Source organism: Microtus oregoni, unplaced genomic scaffold, assembly GCF_018167655.1.
Source record: "Microtus oregoni isolate MIOR12 unplaced genomic scaffold, Mior012 000028F_ref0000031, whole genome shotgun sequence".
NCBI lineage: Eukaryota > Metazoa > Chordata > Mammalia > Rodentia > Cricetidae > Microtus > Microtus oregoni.
The window spans coordinates 17,065,110-17,081,008 of NW_024543087.1; the positions used below are offsets into that span (position 1 = coordinate 17,065,110).

The 15,899-nt window shown below is 42.0% G+C and overlaps 1 protein-coding gene across 1 annotated transcript in view; it reads left to right on the plus strand.

Annotated features, from left to right (window-relative positions):
• The first annotated feature begins 955 nt into the window (after window positions 1–955).
• Rad54l2 (RAD54 like 2) overlaps window positions 956–15,899 on the plus strand; it is a 95,365-nt gene continuing 80,421 nt past the window's right edge. The window contains exon 1 of the mRNA XM_041677497.1: window positions 956–1,144. The gene's annotated coding sequence lies outside the window, so the exon portion shown is untranslated. The remainder of the gene's footprint in view (window positions 1,145–15,899) is intronic.

A 15,899-nucleotide genomic window follows, 5' to 3' on the forward strand; every position in this document is an offset into this window, starting at 1 on the left:
GATAACCCAATATGTTCTGAAAATAGCCATATCTGATATGTAGAGTTGTGAAAGTCCAGAAGGGAGAATTTTTATACTATTAATTTCATGAGGAAAACAAAATAAAACTAAAAAAAATTACTCCCATTTACCCAATATCTTCGTCTCTCACCCATATTCACTTCCTGAGGGGAGAAGAAAGAGACAAGGGAATGTAGTGAGAAAGACAACAATACAACTCTTAGGAAAGTGGTGGGGTACAACCTGACAATCTCCAAATCCAGGGAGAAAATCCAGTAATTTTAACCTGTGATGGAGTCAGTGGTTTAAAACAACAACAACAACAACAACAACAAGCCCCCATCCGCAGCCAGTCCCCTAACCCCCGACTCTGCTACTCTTCTAGATAATTCTGTAGACAGCTTTGGCCAACAGAAAATCTGAGATGAGGAGGTAAGTAGGGCTGAAGGGCGTAAGAACAAGTATTACATGGCTTGCATCAATTTAAGGGAGAATAACTTCTTTTGGAGGCGACAATCGTGGTAGCATTGACTCTCGACAGTAACGAGCTTATCGCCAATGTAGTCTTAGATCCGCCTCATCTCATCCCCGGTAAGTTTTGACATTATCCCAAAATTGAGGAAAGTAGGCGCTCAGGCTCAATTGTACTGATTAATGATTTTGGTGGCTAATGAATGTAAATCCATTCAGTTGAACCTAGCACTTCTAGGCAGGTTCTGGCCTGGGATTTTTCTGTAACTAACTTATTCCCGAACAGGTCCTCTGTAGCAAACGCACCTTATTCAGGCACCTCCTTGTTCAGGCAAGAAGGGCTGTTTAGTATCCCTTCGCCGCAGGGAAAGAACAGGACTCACAGCGGAACTTTGCTGCGGGTGGCTCGTGTTCCCGTCCGGTGTCTGGGTGAGAGGGACGGGAGGGGAAGCTTTCTGGTGCGGACCGCGAGCGGAGACTGAGAGCGCCGCCGCCGGAGAAGACCGACCCTCGGCCAGAGCCAGCCCGTGGCGCCCGGGCCTGGCTGGCTGCTTCCCGCCTCAGCCGCAGCTCCGGCTCCCGCCGCCGCAGACACCGTCCAGGCGAGCGCGGCGGAACGCGAGGTCCTTCGGCCCAGCCCGGTCCGGTGCGGCCCGGATCCGTGGCACGGGAGGTGAGAGTCCCTACGGTCCGCTTACTCCCTGCCGGGGCCGCTGGGGACCCGCAACAATGGGGACGCGGCTAGGGTCCCCGGCATGCAGAAGCCTGGGGCAGGCAGCTACTCCTGGCGGCTTGGGCCTTGGGGGAGCTGAGTCCAACCTGGGAAACTCCAGTGATTGGAGGCTTGGCGGGGGTCTTGGCATCCACCCGGGGCTTCAGTGGCTTGATATTTGGGGATTTCGTAGTCAGTGAAGGGAGTCGTATTTACCGGGACTTAACTACAGTTGCTGTGCGCTTTTGATGCTTGATACCGGCTTCCTAGAAGCTGACCATATCGTGGCGTGGTTTGAGGAGAGTGGTTGCTATTCGAATTTTAGGGGCCTCTGTGGCTTGATCCCTAAAGCACATAGGGGCGCGTCTCCTCCATACCCCCTCGGGAGGTGTGGGAATTTATTAGACTGGGCTTGGAGAGTTTAGCTTCTCTGAGGTAATTGGTGACTAGTTCCTGGAAAGGCTGGAGCTTAGTTGGGCACAAAAGAGTTGAGCAAAGAGCTGGATGGGGTCCTTTGCGACTCAGATGTACCCAAGTTAAAAGTGGTTCTCTGATAGGAAACTTGTCATAGGAGTAGTGTTGGCTGCCTTGGGTTAGGATGAGGCCGATATGAGTTGTGTTGTGAGCTGGGGAGGGAAGAATACGGCCGGCAACTGCTGGGGTGGAGGACTTGGCTTTATGTGGGTCATGGTGGCGATCTGGGTGTAGAACAAGAGCACTTTGCAGAGTGGGCTTTCTGATAGAGAGGATGACCTCTTACTGCGGGGGAGTGGGTGACTCAGATCTGTTAGAATCCTGCTCTCGCAGGCGGATGTGGCTGACTGTATTGGTGCCTGGACTTTGAGGCTAGAGTGGGTGTTTGGGGGGGGGGGTTAATGAATTTGTTCCAGAGGAGAGGACAGTGTGGACCTTTCCTTCTTACTCCAAAGTCAAAGTGGTGGCTGTCGCTGGCAGTCATTTTAAGTAAGGAATTTCTTAGTGGTATTTGAGTCCAAAGCTTTCTCTGTTCATTTTTCCCCCATTCCCCTCTTTTTTGAATTGTGACTCATATTTTGTTTTTAGCACTGTGGCTATTGTTTGTAATGACAGAGAAACTTAAACCCAATAATAATATTGTAAGTCTTAGAGCTTTCGGTACCATTCTTATAAATCCAAGCTAATTGAAAAGACTTCACTGATTTATTTTCCATTATTTAGTATATGTAACTATAGAGAAGGATGTGAAAAAGTCTTATCGTTTCTGCTGTTCAAAGCTCTTTAGAAATTTCATTATCTTTTACTGCCATGAAGTGATTACATTCAATCTGTTAAAATTTTTTTCAATCTGTTAAATCTTTGTCATCACCATTTCAGCATCCTTGCTAACTCTCACAGGACATTATCTTCACTAAAATGCTATCTGTCTTCAGTGCTTTGGATCTGTGCATTCTGTTTCCATGTTACAGTCTATGTCAGTGTGTAAACCCCAGCTGAGTCTTCCAGCTGTGCACTAGAACTTTGTATGTACTCCTCAGGTAAAAGTTGGAGTGTTGTCTATGTATTTTAAAGGGAAAGCAATATGAACAAAGCCATATCAGAATCAACATGCCATCTCAATTTATCTAGAGTGTACAGGCTAGTATTGTCAAGTGATGAGTGAAGTAGTTGTGTACCTATACTGATAGTTCTAATTCTAGGGACTTTTTTTCTTTAAGAATTTTTTTTTTTTTCCTGGCAGTGGTGGTGCAAGCCTTTAATCACAGCACTCCAGAGGCAGAGACAGGCTGATCTTGTGAGTTCAAGGCCAGCCTGATTTACAAGAACTAGTTACAGGACCGGCACCAAAGCTACACACAGAAACCCTGTCTTGAACCTCTCCGCCAAAAACAAAAAACAAACAAACAAAAAACCACTTAAGTAATTTCTTTTTTTTTTTTTTTTCGAGACAGGGTTTCTCTGTGGCTTTGGAGCCTGTCCTGGAACTAGCTCTGTAGACCAGACTGGTCTCGAACTCACAGAGATCCACCTGCCTCTCTCTGCCTCCCAAGTGATAGGATTAAAGGCGTGCACCACCATCGCCCGGCTTTAAGTAATTTCTTAGTTTTTTTCCTAATAACTTTTGTTGAATAATTTCTGTTGCTTCATTGTGGTAGCACACTATTATATGAATATGTGTGATGTGGAGGGCATGCATGTACATGTGGTAGTCAGATGCTGTGGATTGGAGTCCGCTCTGTCTACTTTTTTGTGTGTTCTGGGAATGAACTAGGTCATCAGGCTTGCACGGCAAGCACTTTAACCATGAAGCCATCTTGCTTGCCTCTTCTTTTACTTTCTAAAGTCTACTTCTAAAAATTTAATTGATACTTCTATTCTTTTGACTCAGGTTCAACCATGGTCACCTTAGGGAATAACCTTGCTTTTTTTTTTTTTTTTTTTTTTTTGGCTTTTCGAGACAGGGTTTCTCTGTGGCTTTGGAGCCTGTCCTGGAACTAGCTCTGTAGACCAGGCTGGTCGCTGGTCTCGAACTCACAGAGATCCACCTGCCTCTGCCTCCCAAGTGATGGGATTAAAGGCGTGCGCCACCATCGCCCGGCTTTAAGTAATTTCTTAGTTTTTTCCTAATAACTTTTGTTGAATAATTTCTGTTGCTTCATTGTGGTAGCACATGCCTTTAATCCCAGAACTTGGAAGGCAGAGGCAGGCAGATCTCTGAGTTTGAGGGCAGCTTGATTACAGAATGAGTTCCAGGACAGCCAGGCTACACAGAGAAATCCTGTCTTGGAAAGAAAAAAGAAGAATTTCTGTTAAAAAGCTTTTTCTCTCTGCTCCCCTCCTTGTCTCTCCCCTCCCCCCCTTTAATTCTCCCTCAAGGTCCCCATGCTCCCAATTCACTCAGGAGTAAAGCTCAATAAATATCAATAAAAAAAAGTTTTTTTCTTTCTCTCTCTCTCTCTCTCTCTCTCTCTCTCTCTCTCTCTCCCTCTCTCTGTCTCCGTCTCTCTCTCTTTCATGAGCCTGGGTTTTGCTGTGTAGCCCTGGCTGTTCTGGAACTTGCTCTGTAGACCAGGCTGGCCTTGAACTCAGAGATTCTGAAAGTTTTTTTCTGTTTTTCTTGCCTCTGCCTCTCAAGTGCTGGGATTAAAGTCACGTGCCACCACTGTCTGGCAAGTTTTTTTTTTTAAATATTTGTTACTATTATTATATTTTATGTATATGTGGGTATGCACATGTATGTATGTCAAGGTGTCTGTGGAGGTTAAGAGGTGTTAGTCAGTCTTCCAGGAGCTAGAGTTATAGGCAGGTGTGAATTGTGATGTGGATGCTAGGAATCAAATTTAGGTCCTCTGCAAGCGCAATACTCTTAATTCCTGAGCTATCTTTCTAACCTGGAATTCTTTTGTTGTTGTTGTTGTTGTTTTTGTTTTGTTTTGGACAAGGTTTCTCTGTGTAGCCCGGGCTATCCTGTAACACTCTGTAGACCAGGCTGGCCTTTGCCTCCCAGGTGCTGGGATTAAAGGTGTGTGCCACCACTGCCTGGCCCAGAATTCCTTTTAAAATTCCTTTTTGAGACAGTGTCTCACTATGTAACTCTGACTGGCTTGGAATTCATTATATATATCAAGGTAATCTCAAATTCATAAAAGTCCACCTGCCTCTGCCTCTATGTGCTGGGATTAAAGGCATGTGCTGTGCCACCATGCCCAGCCATGGGTTGTTTTTGAGACAGAATCTCAAACTCTAGCTCAGCCTAGAACTCACTAGGTAGCCCAGACTTCAGCCCAACCTTGAACTCAGGCAGTCCTCAGCCTCCCAGTGTTGTGTTGGTGTTGATAGGTTCACACTCTGCAAGTTTAATGTATAAACTATGATTTGCTTCCCTATGCCAGTTAATTGTGTTAGGCAGCTCTTAAAGTGGTATCTTTTGACATTCTAATAGTGCTAGTTTATAGTTACGAAGTAGCTGTACATGTATGAAGAAGTGACTCAGGTATAGCAAGGTTTTATTAAGTAGAACAGTTAAGTCTTCCTCGTCCCCCCAGATAGAGTATCTCTATGTAGACTTGGCCACCCTGAAACTTGCTCTGTAGACCAGGCTGGCCTTGAACTCAGAGATCTGCCTGCCTCTGCCTCCCAAGTGCTATGATTAAAGTTGTGTACCACTACGGTCTGACTTAAGTTTTTTTAGTACATTGATTTTGAGTAATAATAATTGCTTGTCTTCATGCAAAAAGATTAGCATATGTTCATACTGGTATGGGATTGTGCTATTTTATTTAAATATACCTGTTAAGAGGAAAAACACAGGGTAAAATATTTTGTTTCTGTGTGCTTGAGCGAGCAATGATTTACAAATAATATGTATGTCTAGGTTTTTGAAGAAATCATCACACTCTCCTTTATACTGTGGTTTTGGGAGAATTAAGGCTTTGCTTAAGGTTTTGGGAGGCAGGCATATATCTGTGAGGTCGAGGCCAGTCTGGTCTCCTAGAACTAGTTCCAGGACAGGGTTCAACGCTACAGAGAAACCTTGTCTTGAAAAACCAATAATAAAAAAGAAAAGAAAAGAAAAATAAATTTAAAATCAAGATACTTAGATTATAAATTATTTTAGATAGCACTGAGATTTTCTTTTTGTCTGGGCTTACTTGGTCAAAGAAAGTGAAACTGGTTCATACATTGCTTTGAAGGCAAAGTGAATACTTGAAGTATTTTTGACTACTTGAGTGACTCAACTTCACTTAAGTTTAGAGATATTTCTTTCTTTTTTGTTGCGTTTGAGACAGGGTCCAGTGTAACCCAGGACTGCCTGTAACTCTGGATGCTTCTGTCTCCACAAGTGCTGGAATATGAGGCATGTGCCACATGTAGACTTTTCAATTTCTTTAGATTGCCTATTACAAGTGGAAAGAACATAGTCTTTAGAGTCATTCTCCTTTGTTGTTTTTGTTGTTTTGAGATAGGCTATCTTATAGCCCAGGTTGGCCAGGGTCTCATGTAACCCAGACTAACCTCAAACTCTTATGTAGTTAATATGATCTTATACTTCTGATCTTCCTATCTTCACCTACTGAGTGCTAAGATTTTAAGTGTGCACAATACCTGGTTTATGATGTACTGGGGATCAAACCCAGAGCATTGTATATGGCAAGCAGTACACTACAAAACCAGGTTGCATTCCTTGTAAAATCATTTCTTTACTGTTTATTAACAAACAAAAATCCGTGGACAAATATTAAAGAATAGGAAACCTGAACTGAGCCACAAGCTACTGCTCATACATCCCCCAACCCTTACTCCCCAGCCCCCCCCCCCACCTCCCCTTGCTGCTCAATCCTCACTCAAAAAGGGCTGCCATGTCTTAGGTTCGTCCATCACCAATGAAAACCCTGAATCTTAGACCAAAATGGTCCTCTCAATTGGTTAGCAGACTGGTGACAGAATTCCTGTAACATTTTTCCTTTTTTGTCTTTCTTATTATTAAGTTTTGTCCAAGTAGAAAGGAAAGGTAATAACAAAAATGAAACCACAACAAGAACAATTATCAAGTAAGAAATACATTCTCAATGTCCAATCCATAAGTAATTGGCAAATTCATAGAGATACTCCATTAGTTGTCCCCTCCTGAAGAGGTCAGAGTTTTGTACCTAATATGGTTTTTGCCAAGATTCGGGAGAAATGTAATTGTAACTGTCTCATCTTCAACCCCATCAAAGACCTGAGAAGGAAGGAAATAATATTACTTGAGTATGTATAAGTGCAAGCAAGTGACTTCCAAAAAATGTGAGAAATGACAGAAACAACTGACTGCCTGGACAGTCACCCAGGGTTCCTCTGAAGCATCGGGGCATCCATACTTGGCCCACAAGCCCAGAATATCTGATAGATTTTTATTTTTTTTTCAGAAGCAGGATTTTGAAGGACTGTCCTACCTTGCCTTGGGAAAGTTCAACAGTTGCCTTTCTTTGTGTCCTGCTTGTCCAGTTTGGGCAACATGCTGTCAGCCGTTGAGGCAAGAGCAGTTTCTTTCCCTAATGGCTAGCTTATGCCACAAAGAAAGAAAACTTTATATGGAGTTTCTTTGATGCCCATCATCCTCTTTAGAAGTAGATTAGTGCTGTCAAGAGCAGACACATCTTATGTTGAGAAAAGTCTAAGTTATTAAAACATTTTAAATTCCATATTTTGTAGATCTTTAAGTGTTTGAAGATTATCTATCTGAAATATATCTCTGTATACCTAGAAAATCTAATTAACATGACTATATGACTATAAGTTTGATAGATACAGGTGACTATTTCTTTCTTTCTTTTCTTTTCTTTTTTTTTTTTTTTTGGTTTTTCGAGACAGGGTTTCTCTGTAGCTTTGGAGCCTGTCCTGGAACTCCCTTTGTAGACCAGGCTGGCCTCGAACTCACAGAGATCCGCCTGCCTCTGCCTCCCGCTTGCTGGGATTAAAGGCGTGCACCACTACCACCCGGCTTAACCGGTATTTCTTTATTATCCAGCATAGCTTTTAAGGACTAAAACTTCACATTGCATAAGTAGACAAGCTATATAGGTATGAGATGTATAGCTAATACCTAAGTAAAACCAGAAACAAATGTGCAGTATAAGGACAATAACCTTAAATTTGTATAAATATACAAGATATCTTAAACAAAAGTAGAAACATACAGTTTAACAAAATAACCTTAGATTTGTATCAATATACAAAAATCCATACCAACATAAAATATTTAAGACTATAGTTGCTTAGTTTGAAAGTAGATTCAATAATCTACGTTTTTATCCTATGAATTTTCAGCCTTTCTTTTGCTTCTTGCTTGCTTTTTTGTTTATTTGTTCTTGAGCTAACCTTGAATTTGCCATTCTCCTGCTTCAGCCTTCTAAGTGCTGGGATTATATGTGTGCACCACCAGACTATTTCTTGCCTTTGACCCTGGGCAAGTTGTGTGTATACATCTATATATGTATGCATGTTCATGTGTGTATGTGTGGGTGTGGAGGTCAGAGGTCCACCTTGTTTTTGGAGAAGGTTTTGACCTTCCTTAAGTAGGATAAATTGGTGGCTAGAAAGTCTTGGTGATCCACTTTTTTCTGCCTCCCCAGTTTTGGGATCATAATCACACGATACCATACCTAGGCTTTATATGTGGGTTCTGGTGATAAAAATCATGTCTTCATGTTTGCACATATATCACTTTACTCTTGACCTTTAGAGGTTGTAGTGAGAAGTGGAGATGTTGCATAAGTGCTTTATAGATGATCAGTGCTGGCTATTAATAAAAGTTAGTGTGTATTACTATATAGGTGCTGCTTCCATCTCACCCCTCCTTCCTCTTCCTCCTCTTCTTTTTGAGGCAGGTTCACACTATAGCCTAGACTGCCTTTGAACTTGTAACAGTTCACTTGTTTCAGCTTCTTGAATGTTGAGTTGCAAGTGTGAGCCCCCACACCTGGACTCAGGAACTGCTATTCAAAGTAATAGTAGGAAAGCGTAGCTAGTTGCTGTGTAGAAGTGAGGGATTCACTTGCCTGGTCTGGTGTGGAAGGCAAGATCTGTCCAGTGTGCATCTGCTGGTGCTCAGGTGAGAGGAACTGTTGAGATTGTCTTTTTCTAGTACTGGTAAGTAAGAATGCATATAGAAAGTCCAAGGTCATTATCAATATCCATAGGTTTTTCTCTCTCGCAATTTCTGTGGCATGTCTTTCTTTGGGAACAGTGAACATTCCCATTGACAGAACACTTTCTTTTGTTGGCCTCAGGGAACCCGGTTTCTGTCTTTCTGTGTGGAAGCCTCCACATGCTGGAGAGATTTGTCATCTAATTGGGGCGCCTTTGAAAGAATCTAGCACTCTGTTCAGACATTTTATTTTGTTTAATTTTAGTCATTACTATTTGTGTGTGTGTGTGTGTGTAGAAGGACAGAGGGGTATCAGGTCATCTGGGGCTGGAGTTACAGGCAGTTGTGAGCTACCTGATGTGAGTGCTCAGCATATGCTCTTAACCACCTAGCTTCTTCCCAGCCCTCGGACATTTTTTTAGCTTTAGCTGTCCTGGAACTCTGTAGATTAGGCTGGTTTTGAACTCATTGCCTGCCTCTGCCTCCCAAGTGCTGGGATTAAAGGTGTGTGCCACCACCACCCAGTCTCAGACCTACAACAAAGGTTGCAGGCTTGCTAGAGAATTATTCAGTTTATTTATTTAATTTTGGTTTTACAAGACAGGGTTTCTTTGTGTAGTTGGCTGTTCCGGAACTCACTCTGTATACCTGACTGGCCTTGAACTCAAAGATCTGCATACCTCTACCTCCCTAGTGAAAAACAAAATTCCACTAATATTCAAGGGAAAATTAGGCATGACCAGAGTGATTTGAAATAAGCAACCCTTAAATCCTTTGCAGTCTTACATTAGTGAAATCGTCCCTTCATTTTAGAGAAGTCTTCAGTTCCAATTAAGAGGAAATAATGTCTTAGTGGCCTGTAAGCATCTCACATGTCTCAGATGCAACCTTTTTTATTTTTTAATTTTTTCTTTTTCTTTTTTTTAATAGTTTTTTTAATATTTATTTATTTATTTATTTATTATGTATACAATATTCTGTCTGTGTGTATGTCTGCAGGCCAGAAGAGGGCACCAGACCTCATTCCAGATGGTTGTGAGCCACCATGTGGTTGCTGGGAATTGAACTCAGGACCTTTGGAAGAGCAGGCAATGCTCTTAACCACTGAGCCATCTCTCCAGCCCCCCCTTTTTTTTTATTTTTCGAGACAGGGTTTCTCTGTAGCTTTTGGTTCCTGTCCTGGAACTAGCTCTTGTAAACCAGGCTGGCCTCGAACTCACAGAGATCCGCCTGCCTCTGCCTCCCGAGTGCTGGGATTAAAGGCGTGCGCCACCACCGCCCGGCTCAGATGCAACCTTTTAAAAGATTTTGACCTACCCCCTTACCTTTTTATTTCTTTTCTTCTGTAATTACTTTGATACATGAGGCCAAGTTATAAGGTTATAAATGGTTTTGGGTCTGACAGACTTTTTAGAGGCCTGACTGAATTCATTCTCACCATAGTCAGGAAATAAGATTATTTGACCAAACTTTATTGGGAACTTGAATTCAGTAATTATGAAGCTATTCATACCAGTTCTCTGCTTGACCTAATATTATACAAATGCTGAAATATTTTAAGTTATAGGTAACTCTGTGAATACTCCAACGTGCTTCATTTTAGTGTGTGGCCTCTCTCCATATACCCACAACTTCTGAGGAGTTGAACTCAGGTTCTCTGCCTGTCAGGACAAATACTCTACCCCTGGATTTCATTCCCAGCCCTGTTTTCATTTTCATTTGTTATTTATTTTCCTATCATCTGCACCTAATGAAAGCTCCCAATAGATGGCTGTCCCTCCTTTGGATATGTTGCTGTTTGGGGTGCTTGACTAGTAGCCATACTGATTTGTTCAGTTTTGGTGTTTATGACTGTCTTCCATGACTAGATTTCAAACTACTCAAGGATAGGACTTATAAAAGAGATTTAATATGTTTTTAAAATTTATGTACATGCGTGTATATTTGTATATATGTGTGTATACCACATGTATGGCTGTTGCCCTCAGAGGCTGGACGGTGGCATCAGATCCCCTGTAACTGGGATTAACAGGTGGTTGTGAGCCATCTGATGTAAGTGTTGGGAACCAAAACTGGGTCCTCTTCGGGAGTAGCAGGTGTTATTAATCACTGAGCCATCTCTTTAGCCCCAGGACAAGATTTTTTTTTTTTTTTTTGGTTTTTCGAGACAGGGTTTCTCTGTGGCTTTGGAGCCTGTCCTGGCACTAGCTCTTGTAGACCAGGCTGGTCTCGAACTCACAGAGATCCGCCTGCCTCTGCCTCCCGAGTGCTGGGATTAAAGGCGTGCGCCACCACCGCCCGGCTTCCAGGACAAGATTTTTAACTTTTATTTCCTTTTTCTCTTTTTAAAAATATGTTTATTATTTTCTCTCTGTGTGTGTATGCACACATGTAGGTCAATTGACATGTGGAAGTCAGTGGACAACTTGTAGGGAACTTGTGATTTTCCTACCTTAGTCTCCCTAGTGCTGGGATTGCAGATGAGTGTCACAACACCTAGTTTTGTTTACCTTTATTTCCCAGTACCTAACCATTCCTGGCAAAGAGTAGCTACTTAGCAAATGTTTGTTGAGTGAGGAGTTAAAAGACCTCTGCTTATGACTGATCTGACATTATTTTATGTAGCGGTATGATGAAGGTCCTGACTTTGAGGATGCACCTGATCTTCATGGACTGCAGCAATGCTTTGCTTTTGTATTCTAGGTTACTAAAGGTATCGCTTCGCTGGGAAAATAGTGTTTATTCCATACCTTCTTCTTTAAGACAGAGTCTTGCTGTGCAGCCCAGGCTATGTTTGAATTTTTTTTTTTTTTTTTGGCAGTCCCCGCTGCTCCAGCCTTACAGGTGCTGGAAATAATGGCATGTGCTATATCAAACCTGACAGCGTTCGTGGGTTTGGCAGCTGGGGACTGTTACTTGCTCTTTTTGGATCTTAGATTTCATTGGTAGCAAATGCAGCAGTTCTTCATTGGTATTGTTTAGCTCTTCCACTGGCTCTTTATTGCTCTAGGCATTTTGCCCTCATGTGTAAAAAGTGAGTCTTGGTGGCGCACGCCTTTAATCCCAGCACTCGGGAGGCAGAGGCAGGCGGATCTCTGTGAGTTCGAGACCAGCCTGGTCTACAAGAGCTAGTTCCAGGACAGGCTCCAAAACCACAGAGAAACCCTGTCTTGAAAAAACAAAACAAAAAAAAAGTGAGTCTTTAGTTTGTACACCAGCTCCAGGCACCTGCTATGAAGCTGAAGTTGCCACCTACTTGGGAGTGGGAAATGAATTCAACAGCAGGATGTTGTGACTTCTGCTAGCTGGTGGGCTTTCTGGAGGCCTCGATAGGCTCTTCGACTCTACACTCAGGAAAGAGGATTATTTTACTAAGCTTTATTTGGGGTTTTGGATTCAGTGACTTTGGAACTATTTGTACCAGTTCTTTGCTCAGATCAGTACTGAAAGTGATATGTTCTGTTTAAGATGTCTTAGTACCTACAAGATACAAAAGTATATTGTGCCTCTACTCTCTTGATTATTAAAAAAGTTATCTATCTCTGTTTCCCTATCATCTGTCTGTCTGTCCGTCCGTCCGTCCATCCATCCATCCATCCATCCATCCATCCATCCATCAATCCATCTATCTACTTATCTGTCTGTCTGTCATGTTCAAGCACACATGTGTGGAGATGAGGAAAACTCAAGGGAGTTAATTTCTTCTTCCACTGTGTTCCAGCATGTGTTTTCTGGGAATCAAACTCAAGTTGTCAGGCTTACCAGTAGAAACTTTACCAGCTGACCCATAGCCCTAGCCTCACTAGTTTGTTTGTTTGTTGGTTTGTTTGTTTGTTTTTGGAGACAGGCTCTCATTATATGTAGCCTTGGGCTGGCCAGGAATCTTTCTCTAGGTAAACTAGGCTAGCCCTTAAACTCACAGAAATCTGCCTACCTCCACCTTCCAAAATACTTTCTGAATGTTGAGATTAAAAGCATGTCTTACTATAAGATACTCTTAGTTCTCAGTAGTGAAATACACAATAGCACTTAAATTACTGTGATTTGCTGGGTGTGGTGGCATGTCTTTAATCCCAGCAGAGGCAGACAGATTTCTGAGTTCAGGGCCAGCCTGATCTATATAGAGAGTTCTAGGACAGCCAGGGCTACACAGAGAAGCCTTGTCTCAAAGAACCCCTCCCCCAAAGAAATGACTGTGATGTAATTTTTTTGAGTGATCATATCATATAGAAATCCTTCAGAAAGGTGTTACTAAGCGTATTGAAGCTTCAGTAATGCAGCTACTGTTTTCATGCAGGTAATAAGCATACCAGATTGAAGAAAAAGAAAACATGAAAAAAAAAATAACTGCAGTTAGGATTAGCCCAGAAATGGATATGATATACAGAGGGAAAGTGAGGCAGAGGAGAAGGTACTCGACAGCAGCTGTTAAACTGAAGGTGTTTTTTTGAGCTACGTTGCAGTTTTGAGAAGCTGTTTTAGTCTAAGTTGGAAGCAATAAAAACATAGAAGAGTTCAGCTCTCACAAACATACTGACAGTGCTGACACTCACTCACGGTTTCATGGAAGCCCTGATAAGTAATTACAGAAAATCCTTGCTTTCCTATGTTAAGTATGGCTCATATATGTGTCCTTTTCGTTTGTTATGTGTTGTCTCATTCTATAGCCAAGGCTATCCTGGAAATCCTCTAGCCTCAACCTTTGTGGTAGTTTGAATGTAATTGGCCTCATAATCCCAAAGGGAATGGCATTATTAGGAAGTGTGGCCTTGTTGAAGAAGTTGTGGCCTTGTTGGAGGAAGTGTGTTACTGTGGGGGCAGGCTGTGAGGTCTCTTTTGCTCAAGCTTTGCTCAGTGTGACAGATAGTTCGCTTCCTGCTGCCTTCTGATCAATATGTGGTCAGTGCCATGTCTGCCTGCATGCTGCAGTGCTCCCTACCATGATAATAATGGATTAAACCTCTGAAACTGTAAACCATCCCCAATTGAATGTTTTCCTTATAGGAGTTACTATGGTCATGGTGTCCCTTCACAGCAATAGAAACCCTAACAAGATACCTCCTAAGAACTGAGATTATAGGCATGAATTACCACATCCAACTATGTTATACTTTAGGGGCCAGTGAGCTGGCTTGCCTGGTAAGGGTTGTTTGCCACTGAGTCTAATGACTTGAATTTGATCCCTGAAACCTACAGGATCTGACCATATATGCATGCCCCAACAAATACATAAGCAAATAAATAATGAATGAATGAATAAGTGTGTGCTGAAATAAATAAATAAATACGGAAAAATTGTATAGCAAGGGATTGTGGCATTCAGAGTTAGAACCAAAACAAAAAATACGTAAAAAACTGCTGTGTGAACTGGGCATGCAAGACCTGCAGAGAGATGACTGCTGAACTTGCCTAAAGGTGAGACCATCCTTCAGGGTTCTTGTTTCATGAAAGAGTCTGCCAGACATTCTGCAGGACACAGAAAAAAGTGACTGACAACTGCCAATGTAGGCAAACTGTCTTTGACATTTCCTGCTTCATGGAAAAGTCTATTGGATACTATGAGCCTGTAGGCTGAAGATAGATGCCCCACGATATAGAAGAACTTTGGGTGACTGTCCAGGCAGCAAGATGTCTCTGTTAATTCTAGAGTTTTGGAAGTTGCTTACAATGTACTTCCTGTTTACTTAGGTAATATTATATCCTTCTGGAGTCTTTGATGGAGTTGAAGGATAGATAGAAAATAGATGTAGTTTTTGTGAATTATGATAAAAGATAAAATAGATATAAATATTGTAACTATAATTCTTGCTTGATACCTGTCTTGTTATATGTAATAGTGGGAGGTGATATAGGATTCCCCTCTGTATGCTGTGAATATCACTGTTTAATAAGGAAACTGTCTTGGGCCTGCACAGAGCAGAATAGAGGTAGGCAGGGAAAACCAAACTGAATGCTGGGAGAAAGGAGGTAGAGTCAGAGAGAAGCCATGGAGCCATCAGAGACAGACATGGTGAAACCTTGCCGGTAGGCCATGAGTCTCATGGTAAAATATAAAATAATGGAGATGGGTTAATTCAAGATGTAAGAGTTAGCAAATAAGAAGCTAGAGCTAGTGGGCCAAGCAGTGATTTAAATGATATGGTTTCTGTGTGATTATTTTGGCAATCTGGACAGCCGGGAAAAGAACAAGCGAACAAGCAGTCTTCTTACTACAAAAAACAATTTTTGTTCATTTATTTTATGTTTTTACTCTATCTTCTCCCAATAACCCAGAGGCAGACATTCCCACTTTACAGATGAAGCAAGAGAAAGATGAAGTAGATTTTTTTACTTCCTTAAATTATTTTATTTTTTAAAGTTTATTTTGTCTCTTTTTGTGGTTTTTCAAGACACGACTTCTCTTTTGTAACAGAGCTGGCTGTCCTGGAACTTGTTCTATAAACCAGGCTGGCCTTGAACTCACAGAAATCCACCAGCCTCTGCCTTCCAAGTGCTGGGATTAAAATCACGTGATACCTCTCTTAGCTCAGAGACCCTTTCTCAATAAGTCGTCTTTATTTCTGTTTCTATCCATATGTTCCTGATCCAGTCCTTTTCTCTGGGACGCATAGTAAGTTCCAACACTGTTGTATTAGTCCGGGTTCTCTGAAAGAAGAGAACTGATAAGAATGAGCGTGTGTGTTTACATATGTATGTGTATGTATAAATTAAAAGAGCATTTGTATGAGTGTCTTATAGGCTGTGGTCCCAGTAGTCCAACAGTGATGGAAGGAAAAGCCAAGGATTCCATAGTTGTCCAGTCTATAAGACTGGATGGTTTAGCAAGTCTGGTGCTGGAATCCCAGGGAAGTCCTAGAGAACTGCTGGTTCTAATCCCAGGGAAGGAATGCCTCCAGAAAAGGGTAGATGTACTTGCCAGCAAGAGCAAACAAAATCCTTCTTCCCTGGCCTTTTATGTAGATTGCTACTGGAAGGCATGACCCAGATTAGGGCCATGATTTCAAATGATCCAGTCAATAAAATCCTTTCTTCCTGTGCCCAGCTGCTTGGGTTTAGCTGATTACAGTTGTTGTCAAGTTGACAACCAAGGTTAGCCATCACAGCTACATA